Genomic DNA, 14,768 nt, shown 5'->3' on the forward strand with positions numbered 1-14,768 from the left:
CAAGGATAAGGATGAACCCGTGGTGGGTGGTTGGTGGAGGATGTGGGTGGAACATAGTCTGGGGACAAGTCCAGGTACGGGTAAGACCAGTGGAAATGGTCCATCTGAAGAAACATAGGATGAAGTCAGGAGAACTGAATTCCTACCCACATGCTGTTATCTTCATAGGGTGGTTACTTAACCTGTTTCCCGACCTACCAAATAGGAATGATAACATCTAGGATTATTTTAAGGAGTAGGTTAAAAAAACAAAAAACAACCTAGATAAGCATATTCCTTAGAGTAGGCAATCCATAATAGCCTTCTCTTCTCTTCTTACTCACCTTTGTAAACAGAGAAGCCTTCTTAAAGCCAGCTTGGTTTAGGAGTTGGTCAGTCCATTGAAAAAGTCCATTGAAATGCAGAGTCAAGAAAACATACCTTCATCCTACACTATCTGAGTTAAGACCAAGGCTGTTTTCTCACTGAACAGAGATCCATTCGAGTTTCAATCTTGGTTTCTTTGTAAACATTTAGTCTTACAATCCTGCAATTCCTGGTTTCGTTCTCTTCAAATTGGAACAAGAACAGAAACTTGCAAAGATTTTTACTATGTTTTCCCATTTTTTACAGTTGCCTCACTTGTCCCTAGATGGATAGGATTTTAGCATCTTGTCTTTATCAACTTTTCACAAAACATTCAACTAAGTTTACATAGAACTAACAACATTTTTTACACTCATACTGCATTGTAGTATTTAATTACAGAATTATAATATTGGAGACTACTGAAATAAGCAGGTTTGGGAACCATTTTGATCAAACAAGTCATTTGGTGAGAACAGAAGTCCAGGAGCCTGGCGCTCTTCTAGTCTTCATATCTGTATCTATTCCCACCCTTTCCTTCCTGCCTGGTCCCTTAAGAGGACAAACCCTTAGAGGACTGCCTACCTGGAATAATCCCTCTTGTGCTTTGGATCCTATTCTCCTGCCTTTGCAGCAAATTGACATTGTTAAGTTAGTTGGCCCTTGAACAATGTGTCAGGAAGTCAAAGATCTGCTTAGACCTTTGGACTCCCCCAAAACTTAATAGCCTACTGTTGACAGAAAGCCTTATCAGTAGCATGAACCGTTGATAAACATATTTCATTAATATGTTTCACGATATATACTGTGTTCTTATAATAAGCTAGAGAAAAGAAAAGCTAATCATAAGGAAGAGATCGTACATTTACAGTACGGTGCTGTTTGTATTGACAAAAATCCTTGTGGACGGGAACAGCCCATGTAGTGCAAACCCGAGACGTACAAAGGGCAAACTGTATTTCTCCTCCGTATCCAGGCTCTCCCACCTCTAAAAGTGGGCATTAAGCATATTGTATCTTGGAAGGAGGAAAGCACATTCTCCTCCCCCAGCAGCCAGCCTTCTCTGAGTAGTTGCCTCTGGGATGCCCAAGATGCAAGATCTGAAGGACCTTTTCCAGCCCTCAACTTGGCCTGACCTCCCAATAGCACCTGCTGTCCTTGCTCATCCCTTGAAACATTCTTTGGGCTTTCGGGATGCAGGTTTCAGTACTGCCTGTCTGGCCCTGCCCCCTTCATCTCATTTGCAAGCTTATCCTGCAGTTTAATGGCCTCTGGCCACCCCCTCCCCCAAGTAGTAGCCCCCTTCTCCTTACCCTGTGCTGTCCCCTCAGGCAGTCCTACTTGTCATTTCAGTTACCAGCTCTTCCACCTGTGGGACCACATTATCTCTTGAGCCAGCTGCCTCTTCAGTAGCTCCTCTGCGTGTCTTAAAACTGGTCCAGCTCCGCATCTGCAAGGTCAAATCCGCGGCTGCTTCTGAGCCTGCTGTTCTTCCAGCATCCCTGTAGAGTCGCTGAAGTCGACCCTAGGTACCCTTGATGCCCCATATTTTAGCACTTTAGTTTTGGTTTTACTTCTAAAATAGTCCCGAAACCACCTGTTTTTCTCATTTTCTTATTACCACCAGTAGGCACTGTATTGTGTACTGGTCACAAGGAGGGGTGTTTCTGCAGTTAGACTTCTCTGAGCCTCATTTTGCATCTGTAAAATGGGTGTAGTATTAATACTCCTCTCATAGGGTTTTTGTAAGGATTAAATGAGTGAATACACTCAGTGTTTAGGAACAGTACCCAGTGGGGGGCGCTGTCCTTTAAGTGTCCTACTCTCCATCTTGGCTTGGGTCTTGATCTCATGGTTGGGAGTTCAAGCCCCGTGTCGCACTCCATGCTGAGGCGTGGAGCCTCCTTTAAAAAAAAAGAAAAAGAAACAGGGCCCAGTGTATGCTGAGTAATCCCTACCGTTGTAATACATGGATCACTGCCGTAGTGGTCTTCTTAAATCCATGACAATCCTCTCAATTCTTTCCTCCCTGTATTCACCAGAATGATCTTTCTGGAACTCAAATGTGACCCTGTAGTCTCCTCACTTGTGACATGTGAATGACTTCCCATTGCTCCTAAAAAAGGGGTGAAAAGCCCTTCACACGCCCAGTGACCTGCTCCAAGGTGTCATTGACCTGCCTCATCTCACACCACGGGCCCTCACTCTCCACAGCGCTGTGGGCTGCCCCTCAGGGACACAGCACCCCTGCCCCTTCCTGCTGTCCCTGGACCCTTGCTCTGGCTCTTTGTCCTGACTTGAGCACCCGCCTCGCCTCCCCTTGTCCCCCGGTCGTCCCCCAGGCGCCTCCTCTCAGGTGGCTTTCTCAGGGAACCTTCTCTGAACACCAGCCTCCTCCTCTTTCCAGGCTGCTCATGTGTGACCTGGCCGTCTTCCTCCCCTTCAGTGGCCCCACCAAGAATGAAACATTCGCGGGTGGATGTGTGTGATTAAACACCATCATCCGCACTGTGTTGAATTAGTCAGTATTCCAATATAAGGCAGAGCCTCTATGGAAATTCCATTCTAACCGGCACGCTAGTCAATCATTTAGTTGGAATCTCAGTCTAAAATCAGAGGCCTATTTCCTGCCTTGGGCACATCTTCTGAAAACAGTTACTGGTATCTTTAAAAAACAAGGAAAGAAAGACAGACAGACAGACAGAGAGGGGAAGGAAGGAAGGAAGGAAGGAAGGAAGGAAGGAAGGAATGTATGTATGTATGTATGTTCATGAGATACTTATTTTGCAAGCCCCTAATTCTGTGTATTCTGGCTGGGTTACTTCTCTGTCCTTTATGAAAAGGTCCAAAGATCCCGCTGGAAGAGCAGCTTTTGGCCACAAGATGGCGACAGATTTCCAGCATTAGGGGAATGTTCTTTTGTATTCCTGTCAAGGGTGTGGGTGCCGTTAGACCGGGCCGTGATGGGTCTGGTAGTTACAAGGCCTCCTGCTTTGGATCACATGTATTTTACTTAATCGTCATTTCTTAAAGCAGCGAGGGTGAGCATATACATCGATCAAACCAAAACACTTTTGAGAGCGAAGAGGAGGGGGGCAAGCTGTTCATCACAGGGCCAAGACAACAGATACAAACCAGGGCCATTCTGGCCACACAGAGACATTTTCTCTCTCTATCCAAAGCCGAGGAGACAATATTTAGAGTCCCGCTGATTCCTACTGACTAGGGCTGCAAGTCCTAAGTCCACAGGAGCACTCACGCATCAAATCTGAACTTCTCTTCCCAGTGTCTGGTCCCAGAAATGAGACCGTTTCAGAAAACGAGTGATGGATGGGTGAGATTTGTTGGAGATAGTGAGGCTCTGTTATTAGCAGCATCTTTGATGTCCATCATACTTTTTTAATATATTGCCTTCCGCGAACTGCACAGCTTTGCGAGGTGTGAGGACATCAGGGAAAATATTAGCAGCACCTCGCAGGTAGGAGCAATGGAGGGTCAGAGAGGTAAGATAGCTTGGCCATGGATGTGGGAGTGCCAGCCCCGGGCTTCTGCCTTGTTGCTCAGAGAAAGGAAGCACAGCTGCGTTTTCATAAAATAAAACGAAAACCAAGCAAGCAAAACCAGATTACCTGAGGTCAGTTAGTTCAAAGGGAAATGAATCCATGTTTGAATGCAGACCCAAGGTGAAGCCCTAATTTATGGGAGCAGAGATGGCGGGATAGATTGAGAAAGTCCTGGTGTCTCCTGTCTTCTGTTTCCTCCCCACTCCTCCATTAGGACCATGGGCCGTTGTGTCCTCTAGTGCTGGCTTTCCCTCACGGCAGGTGTGGGCTCTCGAGGGTTCTAAATCTGGCTTGTCCACCAGGGAGCAGAACTTGCAAAGCGCTGGTAGGAAAAGACATTTTAGGGAAGGTGACCCAGGTACCTGTGGGGAAATGCACTTGGATTCCCAAGGATTGGAAGCAGGAACTAGCTCCCCGTTCTCACAGATCCCTGGAAGGTGGCAGATATGTCTGATGGGGGGGGGGGGGTCTGAGCTCTAAGCTCTGGCTTTGAAAACTACAGCCAGGTTTTCCACAGCCCAGATAGTGATGCTGTGTGTGGCTCTCACAGGGCCCCATGTTGAGCGTTCTCGAAGGCAGCCCTGTTGGACTGAAGGATAAAGGCTTTTGCTAACTTTTCTGGATTGCGAAGGGACCTTTGGGCTCTCGGGGAGGGAGACGTGTTTGCCAATAATGACTAATACTGAATGTCTCACCAGCCCTGGCGAACAGACTCAGACTCAAGTTCATTTGATTTAGACACGAAACAATACATATAACAAGACTTGCCCTGAGTGTTGTCATGTTAGTTCATCTCATTAACGATGACATGTAACAACAGGCTCTTAGCAGTCCTCCTCAGACCCAAAAAAGAAACACGGAAAGAACCCCAAGGCACTGTCCTCTCTTACCTTTGTTTCTAGCCCATCGGCTCTTAGCCCTGTGCTCTGGGCGGCTGCCGAAGCCCATCACCACCTGGGAGACCTTCTTGGTCCTTTAATTCCCCCTATCAAAACCACCTGTTCCATGAAGGCTTCCCTGGACCCTGTGTTCCTGGGGCTGGTCTGGTTTCCTCTAGAAGAGCCCTTCCCCTCTGTGTGCCCTGCACCACCAGTGTTTTCCACAAGGAGAATCACAGGGATGCTTGCTAAATGCAGAGTCTTGACCCTTTCTCATTTCAGTCCACTGAATCAGAATCTCGAGGAGGTTGGCACTAAGAGTCTGTATTTTTAACAGGTTTTCCCCCTGGGGATTACTATCCTTTTTTTTTTTTTTTTTTAAGAGCCCCCACCCCCGCCCGCCCAATCTCCCTGCTCTGAAGTGGGTCAAATAGTGTCCCTCCAAAACTCATGTTTGCGTGGGGCCTGCAAATGAGACCTTTTTTGGAAGTGAGATCTTTGCATATGTAAACGTGCCAAGATGAGGTCATAGGAGATGGGCCCTAGTTCAAGGACTAGTGTCCTTGTTAGAGGGGGGCTGGGAGGGGAAGGGGATGCACACACACAAAGGCACGGAGGCAACACTTCGGGAAGGTGGAGGCAGAGGCTGGGGTGATGCATCTAGAAGCCTCAAAATGCCAGGGACTGCCCGCCACCTCCAGAAGCCTCCTAGGAGAGAGGCATGGAATGCCGTATCCCTCAGAGCCCCCGAGAGAAGAATCAGGCCTGCCAGCGTCTTGCTTTCCGGACTTCCAGCCTCCAGAACCTCGAGAGAATGCATTCCTGTTTGTTAAATGAAGCCCTTTGGTGTGTGGTACTTTGTGATTGCAGCCCTAGGAAATGAGTAACACCCTCCCCTTTCCTACCTCCCATTGTCTGGACTAAACTGGCTTCGCTTCCCCTTTCCCGCTACAGGAAGTTATGCTTCCTATTCAGATGATTTTCGTGTTAGAGTGCATTCTGTGAAGCTGGGCAGTGGCCCTGTGGTTCATGTGGGGCATGTCCCTTACTGCCTGTGTCTTTGGGAGGCTGAGCTCATCCTGTACGAGTGCCCCATCCCTTCTTCTCGGGCAGCTTGGCTGCGCTAGCATTGTCATTAGGGTGGGAACTCAGGGCCCCACCGCAGGTGCCCCCCTTTCCTGCCCCAAGGAGCCCTCACTCTGGGTCAGCCCAGAGGGTAGCTGCGGGCCCCCCTTGAGATCCCCTGAGCTACCTCCGAGACATTCTTTTAATCCATCTCTTTCCTGCTTCACTCAGCCTCTGGTGGTTTACGCTGCCGGCAGCTAAAAGACCTGATTGTCGTAGGTGGACAGTTTCTTTTTTTTTAAAAACAAGGATGTGTGTTCCACAAAATCTAAAGATGCACAGTAATGTTCCCTCCTCCGCGGCAGGACCTTGGGGGCTGGTAAGTGTTCCCTCCTCCCCATCTTCCATGCCCTTGTGGTTGAGAGCATTTGTTCCGCCCTAATTTTAACTAAGGAATTGTTATTAGTCACTCATTCATCATCATTATTATTATAGCTTTTTTAAGAGTTTATGTTTCTTTCCTTATCTTGGTTTCTTGCAATCCATTCTTCTTTCTGGCTTTAATTTATTTTCACCTAAGACTTTACCTCCTTCAGAAGTTCCATTGGCAGGTACCTGGGTGGCTCAGTTGGTTAAGCGGCTGTCCTTTGGTTTCAGCTCAGATCATGATCTCAGGGTCATGAGATCGAGTCCTGCATTGGGCTCCTCACTCAGAGGGGGTTCTGCTTGGGATTCTCTATCTCCCTCTGACCCCCCCACCCCCCACCAAATGCATGCTCGCACATCCTCTCTCACCTCTCAAATAAAGAAAATCTTAAAAAAGAAAGAAAAGGAATTGCCTTGGTGAAGATCTTCTTGTGGTGCAGACTCTGTCTTGGTCTGGATACGTCTTTATCCTGCCTTCCCTCATGACATGAGCTGAGTATAGAATTTTATTTTATTTATTTATTTATTTTTAAAAGAGATTTTATTTATTTATTTGACAGAGAGAGATCGCAAGCAGGCTGAGAGGTAGGCAGAGAGAGAGGAGAAAGCAGGCTCTCCGAGGAGCAGAGAGCCTGATATGGGGCTCGATCCCAGGACCCTGGGATCATGTTCTGAGCTGAAGGCAGAGGCTTTAACCCACTGAGCCACCCAGGTGCCCCTGAGTATAGAATTTTAGATTGGAAGTATTTTTCTCAGCATTTTGAGGTTATGATTCCATTGTCTTCTGGCCTGTATTTTTGTAGAAATTAAGAAAGCTATAAATGATCATCTTTTTGTAAGCTATCTTCCCTCTTCCCCAATACACACCAGTTTCTTTGCTGTATTACAGTTCTACCGCCAAGTTTCTAGGGGTAGATGTGTTTGAGTCATGTTGCTTGGAGTTGTGGTGTTTCTTAGGTCCTTCTTATTTCTGGAAAATTCTCACTCATTGCCTTGGAATTATTTCTTCCCTATTCTCTCTATAGTCTCCCCTGGGCCTCTGAGTAGACAAATGCTGGATCCTTTGTATTTTTCAAGTCTTTATCTGTGTGCTCCATTTTGTTGGATTTCCTTATACTTCCCTTTCAGTTTGTTAATTCTATCTTCACCTGCATCTAATTGGTTAACCTTTTACTTGAGTTCCAATTAAATTTTCATTTCATTGTCTGTTTATATGCATACACAAAATTTTATTTTATATAAATGCATCATGTGAACTTGTCAAACGCACGCACACGCACGTGTGTGTCTGTGTAAAATCTTTTTCTCTCTCTTTTATGTAGCTCTTTCCCTTGGTCCTCCAATTCCTTCACCCCTACTCTATGTAACTCATGTGAATAATGCAGTGTATAGTCTCCTGTGTATTTGCCTTGGTCATATCATCTTAAACTAAGATGATATACACAAATACATATAACATATATTTACAGTTATTTTTTGTTTTAAAAAATAAAATTATACACTTGACTCTTGATATATTACTCGAAGATACCTCATGGAAATCCTTCCAAATCTACCTGTAGAATGTTAATTCATTGGTTTTAAGACTTGCTTACTATTCCAAGGTGTGGACATACTATAATTTATTGAAACACATTCCAACAATGGACTTTGATTTTGCTTGTTCTCATAAGCAGTGTTCCAATACACATAGTTGTACAAATAGCGCTATAGACTTGTGCTTTTATTTCCATGGAATGGATCAAGGGTTGGCAAACTTTCTCTGAAAAAGGCCATAGAGTAAATATTTTAGGCTTGGTGGGTCATGCAGTCTTCTCTTACCCCTGCCTTTGCCCCGAAGAAGACATAGACAATATGTAGACAAATGAGTGGCTGTGTTCTAATAAAACTTAATTTGTAAAACCTGGTAGTGGGTAAGATTTGTCCCCCAGACATAGTTTGCTGGTCCTAGGGATGGATGATCAGAAGTGAGATATAATGTATATTTTTAAAATTTATAATAGTAATTACCAGGTTACTTTCCAAAAAAGCTATAATAATTCACATGTCCCTCACCAATACCTGAAATTACCATTTTCCCTGAATCCCAAATACAAATAGATATTATGACTAATTAAAAAATGTTGCCAATCTGATGACTGTGGAGTAAATAAGTCACTATAAATTTAATTTGCATTTTCTTTAATATTACTGTTTGCCTAGTTTTTTCATATGTTTGTTGGCCATTTGAATTTTTGTCATCTGTGACAAAAATTTTTCTGAGTCTCTTTTTATTAGTTTTGTTTATTGTATCTTTTGCCATAAAGCATTTTAAAAGATTACAGAGCTAAACACATCAATCTTTATTAAGTAACTTGTGGGTTTCCAGGCCTGGTTAATAAAGTCTCTGCTATCCTTACTCTGAATGCATAGTTACCTTATTCTCTTGCAGGATTTTTATTTAATTTTTATATTTAAGTCTTCTATCGATTTTGAACTTATTTTCATATGGTATAAGATAGTGCTGTCAGCTTATATTCTTTTATACTCCTATATGGCAGATCCCTGAGGTTTTGATTCCCCTACCCAAGATGCACAAATGACCAAATTTCTTGTCTCCTTCCTGGGCCAGTGCACAAAAACTTCTAGTCCCCCTTTCATAAACGAGGCTTAGTGATTCATGCCTGAGCTTGGGTCCAGTTCCTCCACCCCCTACAGTTTGGAGGCCAAGTCTATTGCCCATGTTGGACCTTCACACTCCAGGCCCCAGGGCCTTTGTCAGGACCCTGTCCTTGGTGGCCCTCCATACTCCCATGCTGTCTCAGCTCCCTTTCACTGCTCTAGTTTTTATTTCTCTCCTTGTTCCTGGCCCCTGGTCATCTCCCATTCTGTCTTTGTAGCTGGTTTATGAAATACTGCAATTAAAAGCAAATACTCTTACATCCAACTATTCTGTGTGTTTGCAGTGAAAGGGAAGGCCTTTCTTTGTCATCTTAGTTTCTTCCTTTCCCAGAAAAGATCCCCAATCATGGATATATATTTTGAACATTGGAAGCCAAATATATAGCACCTCTGGGCTCTGCATAAAATGGGTCTAACTCTCCATCCCTCCTGAGGTTCCCTACCATGGCTGCCTTCAAGTGCTGTTTCAGCATTGCTAATTCTCATCAGATGTCAGATCCTATTCCAGATATATTAGCCAACTTGCCCAAGAGGCTCATAATCTTTTGCATAGTTGCTTTTCAAACTGTTACAAAAGTATTTGGTTCAAATTCTTAAGTACTGTTGTTAAACCAATGAGTTATGCTTCTGAGTGACTAAAAGAAATGAGCTTGAGGAACCTGGGGATAGTGGCCCGCCGAAGTATGTGGTCCGGTCAAGATCTCATGTCACATTGTGTTTGGTGGAGCAGTAAAGGAGCCAGGAGTTGGAAGTGGCTTATGCTTTTTATTGTTGTTGTTTCTTTTCGTTTGCTTATTTTTTTGCTTATGTATGTGATGAGAGTGATTTCCCTGGAAAAATTTGCTTAGGCAACAGACAAGAATCAAGAAATAGCTCAGCATTTTTCTGAGCACAGATGTTTCATAACATCTCATGTGCCTTAGGGTAAGCTTAGCAGAGCTTAGATGATATGTAAATTGGATAAAATGTAAGGTATGACTATGAAGTCATGCTACTTTGGGGGGCATATTTGTGGAAATAAACTGTATTGTTTTATTACATTTTAGTAATAAGAATTTCATGCTGTTATCTGTTTCTGGAGAAGTACTTGTTTCTAAATGATTGTTCAGACACACCTAGAAATCATCCGCACACTGAAAAATGTAATTTTCAAAAAGTCTGCTTTCTTTCATTTTTCTCTTTAATTGATCTTAAAATTGATTTTTTAAATATTTTTTTTTAAATTTATTTATTTGACAGACAGAGATCACAAGTAGGCAGAGAAGCAGGCAGACAGAAAGGAGGAAGCAGGCTCCCTGCTGAGCAGAGAGCCAAATGTGGGGCTCGATCCTAGGACCCAGGATCATGACCTGAGCCGAAGGCAGAGGCTTTAACCTACTGAGCCACCCAGGTGCCCCTTAAAATTGATTTTTAATTTGTTGTCATCAACTAGGAGTGCTATTTTTGGTAACAGAGGATGAGATGATTCAGACCAACCCTCTTGCTAAAGGTAAAACTAAAATAAAGCTAGATAAAATATAAATTCAGTTTTAAAATCATCAAAGAATTAAGGTAATGAGAAATTACTGGTCAGGATCCAGGAAAAGACAGAAATCAAGAGTGTGAGTAGTATTGGAGCTACTCTTGTCTGGGGAACATTTGCAGATCTTGAAGGGGGATCTGAAATACTGAGCTACACTCTTAAAAACTTCTTGAGGCTACGGAGAAAGAGCTCTGGGTCCAGGGCTTGACAAGGCTTGGTAGCCCTGGGACATGCCCTGTACTTTGGAATCAGAACCATGAAGAGCCGCCCCCTAAAAGTAAGAGTGGACTAGAACTAAATGGGCCCCCTTATGGAGCACAGCTTCTTTTCAAGTCATTTGAAAGACCTAAAATTAGAATAGAATTAGTCTAGATTGTTAATAGTGCTCCCAAGTTATGGCATAAGCAACAGAATTTTTCTGGAGCAACAAAATCTCTCTATATCATCCTAGGCCTCATTCTTACAAATAATTTTTCAAATACAGATGTCTAGCATATAATGAAAAAATAGCACAGAAAAACTTTTTAGCCTAATAAAATTGTGTGAGTGCGTGCGTGCATGTGTGTGTGTGTAAAAGCCAGCTTCTCATATGATTGTCCAAAGTCAGACAGTTCAGGGAGGCATTTCTATCAAGTCAGGAAGAAAACAAGGATGCCCATTACCTCTACAATTATTTAACATTGCATTTGAATGTTAGTTACTTCCATTAAACAGGCAGAAACATTCTCAGACTCCTCAATTCTTAGGAGTCTGAGAATCCTCCTAAGGATTCTAAGAAAGGAGGAGACAAACCCTGTGTTAGTAATATAATTGTATATTTGGAAAAACCAAAGGAATCAATGGAAAAGTACAAGCATGCGACAATAAAATAGCATGATGTAATATGAGCACATTGGAATCATTAGCCTTCATATATAAATGATAAGCAATTTGAAGATATAATGAAAGAGAAGACCCTGTATACAGTAACAAACATCTGAACACCTAGACATCAAGCTAATAAGAAATAGGCAAAAATAATAAAATGGTAAAAGATTCCTGAGAGATAGAAAAATAGCTTTGAACAAATTGAAAAAAAATACCTATCCTTCAATAGGAAAACTTCACATCATAAAGATGTTATTTCTCCCTAAGTTGTTACAAATTTAATGTAACCTCAATAAAAATTCCCTCAGACTTTTTCCTCCAGAACTAGACAAGTCGATTATGAAGTTTATATGGAAGAATAAACAACCGAGAATAGCCAAGAAATAGTTGGAAAGAATATCTAATGCATGGCTAATCCTCTTAGAATATAGTAAAACATTTAAAAATCCTCTAAATTAAAGCATTGAGCTATTGGCTCAGGAAAAGACTTATAAAGTGAAGGATCATAATAGATTGCCCAGAAATATAATGAAGAAAAATCTAGTGTATGGCAAAAGAGGTGCTGAGTCAGAGGGGAAATTTTACTTTAAATACTGTTGGAGCAAATAGATAACTGCGAGAAACAAACAAACAAACAAACAAACAAACAAAAAGGATCTTTTTCTCATAAGATAGTCCAGGATAAATTACAAATATGTTAGAGATCTAAATGAAAACAAAACAAAGGCAGGAAAAAACAAAACAAAACACAAATACTAGAAGAAAACTATGGGTGCATTTTATTTTATAAACTGAAATTTTCTAACTGAATTAAAAAAAGATTCAATAAAAAGTTATTTGACAACATTGCAAACCAAACAAAATAAGTCAAGGCACAAGATAATTACAAGTTGAGGAAAATTTTGTGACTTATATCACAAAGTACTGATATGCTTAATGCAATAAGAATTTCCTAAAAATCGAGAAAAAAAAAAAGATATGAAACCTGACTTAAAAAATAAGCAAAAATATTAATAGACTTCACAGAAAAGGTACACTAATGGCCCTCATTTGCAATAAGAGAACTGCATCCGAAAACTACACTGCTGTGTATCAGGAACAACAATGTAAGTTTTGGCAAGGCTATGTGAAAACAGGTGCTTTCACACAGTGTAGGTGGGGGCCACAAAATGGTACAGTGTCTATGAAGTGAAATTGGAAGTGTCTAACAAAATTTCATATGCATTTCTCAAATATTTAACTGCAAATATATGAAGATAGATATAGAAGGCTATTCACTGTGACCTTATGTGTTAACAGCAAAAGGCTGGAACAACCCAAATGTTTCTCAGCAGAGAACTGGTCAAAGAAGCTATAGCATATCTACGAAGTGAAGTACTAACCAGTTGTCAAAGGAAACCAAGAAGTAACTCCCATTTCCAGATATGATGGCATAAGTGGTGAAAAACTGCTGATTTCCACTGAGATACAACTGGAATTGATCTCTTTGAAGCTTTCAGAGAGCCACCAGGACAGCCTGGAGGTGAAGGGTTGAGATATCAGAATGAGGGAACCTCACTGAAGTAAGCCCAACATTCTGCAACCTGCTTTCCTCTTCATGACATCCATGATCCTTGGCACTGAGAAAGAAGCTGAGAGCTTTGGTAGAGGGAGGCCACTAAGAGGCAGAGAAGCAGCAGAGCTCTGGACAATCTTATAGGTCTGAGGAGTTAACATTTGGAGTAGATTTCCAAATCAGCCAAGACTCAAGAAACCAAAGTTCCAGAAAAAAAAAAAAAAAAAAAAAAGGGAGGTGCAGAGAAGTGAGCCTGACATTTGATGGTGTTCTCTTTGAAGTACTTGGTGATTCTTAGTCCATAAAGTGAAAGGCTAAGAAGCCAAGAAAAGCAACTGGAACACAGAGTGGAATTTTCAGCAGTCCTAGATTGTTGTGCAGTTAAAAACTGGAAATCAGGAATTGACTAGGAGGCAGCATCTAGTAAATGTCGTAGACTTTCAGTTGAGACCCTTACGAGGTGCCACATTAGGGTAGATCAAACCTTGGTACAACTCAAACTTGACTCCTCTTAGTACCTGATGGAGTTGAAATAAACTGTCTTGCCAGACTATAGGTATTCCTCCCTGTAAGAAAATAACTTTATCTGGAGCCTCTATACTCTTTCAGGCACAGTGACTAGCATTCAGTTCAAAATTACTAAGATCCAAGAAATTGGGCCAAGAGAAAAACATAGTTGAAATATATCTACGGTTGTTCTAGATTATTACTGCAATAAGACACAGATTGAAAAATAGTTGTAATTACTATGATCAAGAAAATGAATGGAAAAAGGCAGACTTTTGTTAAAGAATAAGAATCTATATTTTTAATAAGCATATAGGAATTTTAACCCACTGAGCCACCCAGATGCCCCTCTAGGAATTTTAGAGCTGAAAAATATAGTGATCAAAATTAGAACTCAATAAATGGGGTTTGACAGCATATGGGACACAGCTGAAGAGAGAATGGCTGAGCTGGAGATAGGGAGGTAGAAAAATTTTGACTAAAATAATAAAAAGGATGGAAAATACAGAAAAGAGAATAAGAGACATGATCTATCATATGAAATAGCCTAACATATGTAATTGGCATTCCAGAAGGGAGGAAGAGAATGTGGCAGAGGCAATATTTGAAAAGATAATAACCAAGAGTCCTAGAATCAAAATTACTAAAAGCCCTAAGCAGAATAAAGACAAAGAAACTATGCATGACATAAGGTAATCAAATTGTTAAAAATCAAAGACAAGGAGAAATGATAAAAGCAGATAGAAGAAAAGAGAAGATGCTTTCCTTTCAAAGAACCACCAAGACTGATAGGTAACATCTCAATAGAAATTATGGGAGCCAAATGATCAAATGATGTCTTTAAAAGCCTAAAAGGAAATAACAGCCAGTCTAGTATTCTATACCTCATGAAAATAACCTAAAGTGAAGGCAAAATAAAGGTATTTCTAGGAAAACAAAAGCTGAGGGTATATATTACATAGGTCATCAGTAGATTTATATTAGAAGTATTAAATGGAGTTTTCATGTTCTGCATCACAATTGTGGTGGTGCATACAAATCTACATATGGATTAAGATTCATAGAACTGTACATCAAAAAGTCAATAATTATTTATTTATTTATTTATTTATTTGACACAGAGAGAGTACAAACAGAGGAAAGTGCAGGCAGAGGGAGAGGAAGAAGCAGGCTCCCACTGAGCAGAGAGCCCAATGTGGGACTCGATCCCAGGACCCTGGGACCATGACCCCAGGTGAAGGCAGAGGCTTAACCCTCTGAGACACCCAGGCGCAATAATTATTTTTAAAAAGGAGGGCATTCAACACAAAGAAAAACATTCCCAGATGGAAATCCAGGAGTGCAGGAAGGAATGAGGAGCAATAGAAAAAAATAGATAA

This window comes from Mustela nivalis (assembly GCF_964662115.1).
Source record: "Mustela nivalis genome assembly, chromosome: 5".
Lineage (NCBI taxonomy): Eukaryota > Metazoa > Chordata > Mammalia > Carnivora > Mustelidae > Mustela > Mustela nivalis.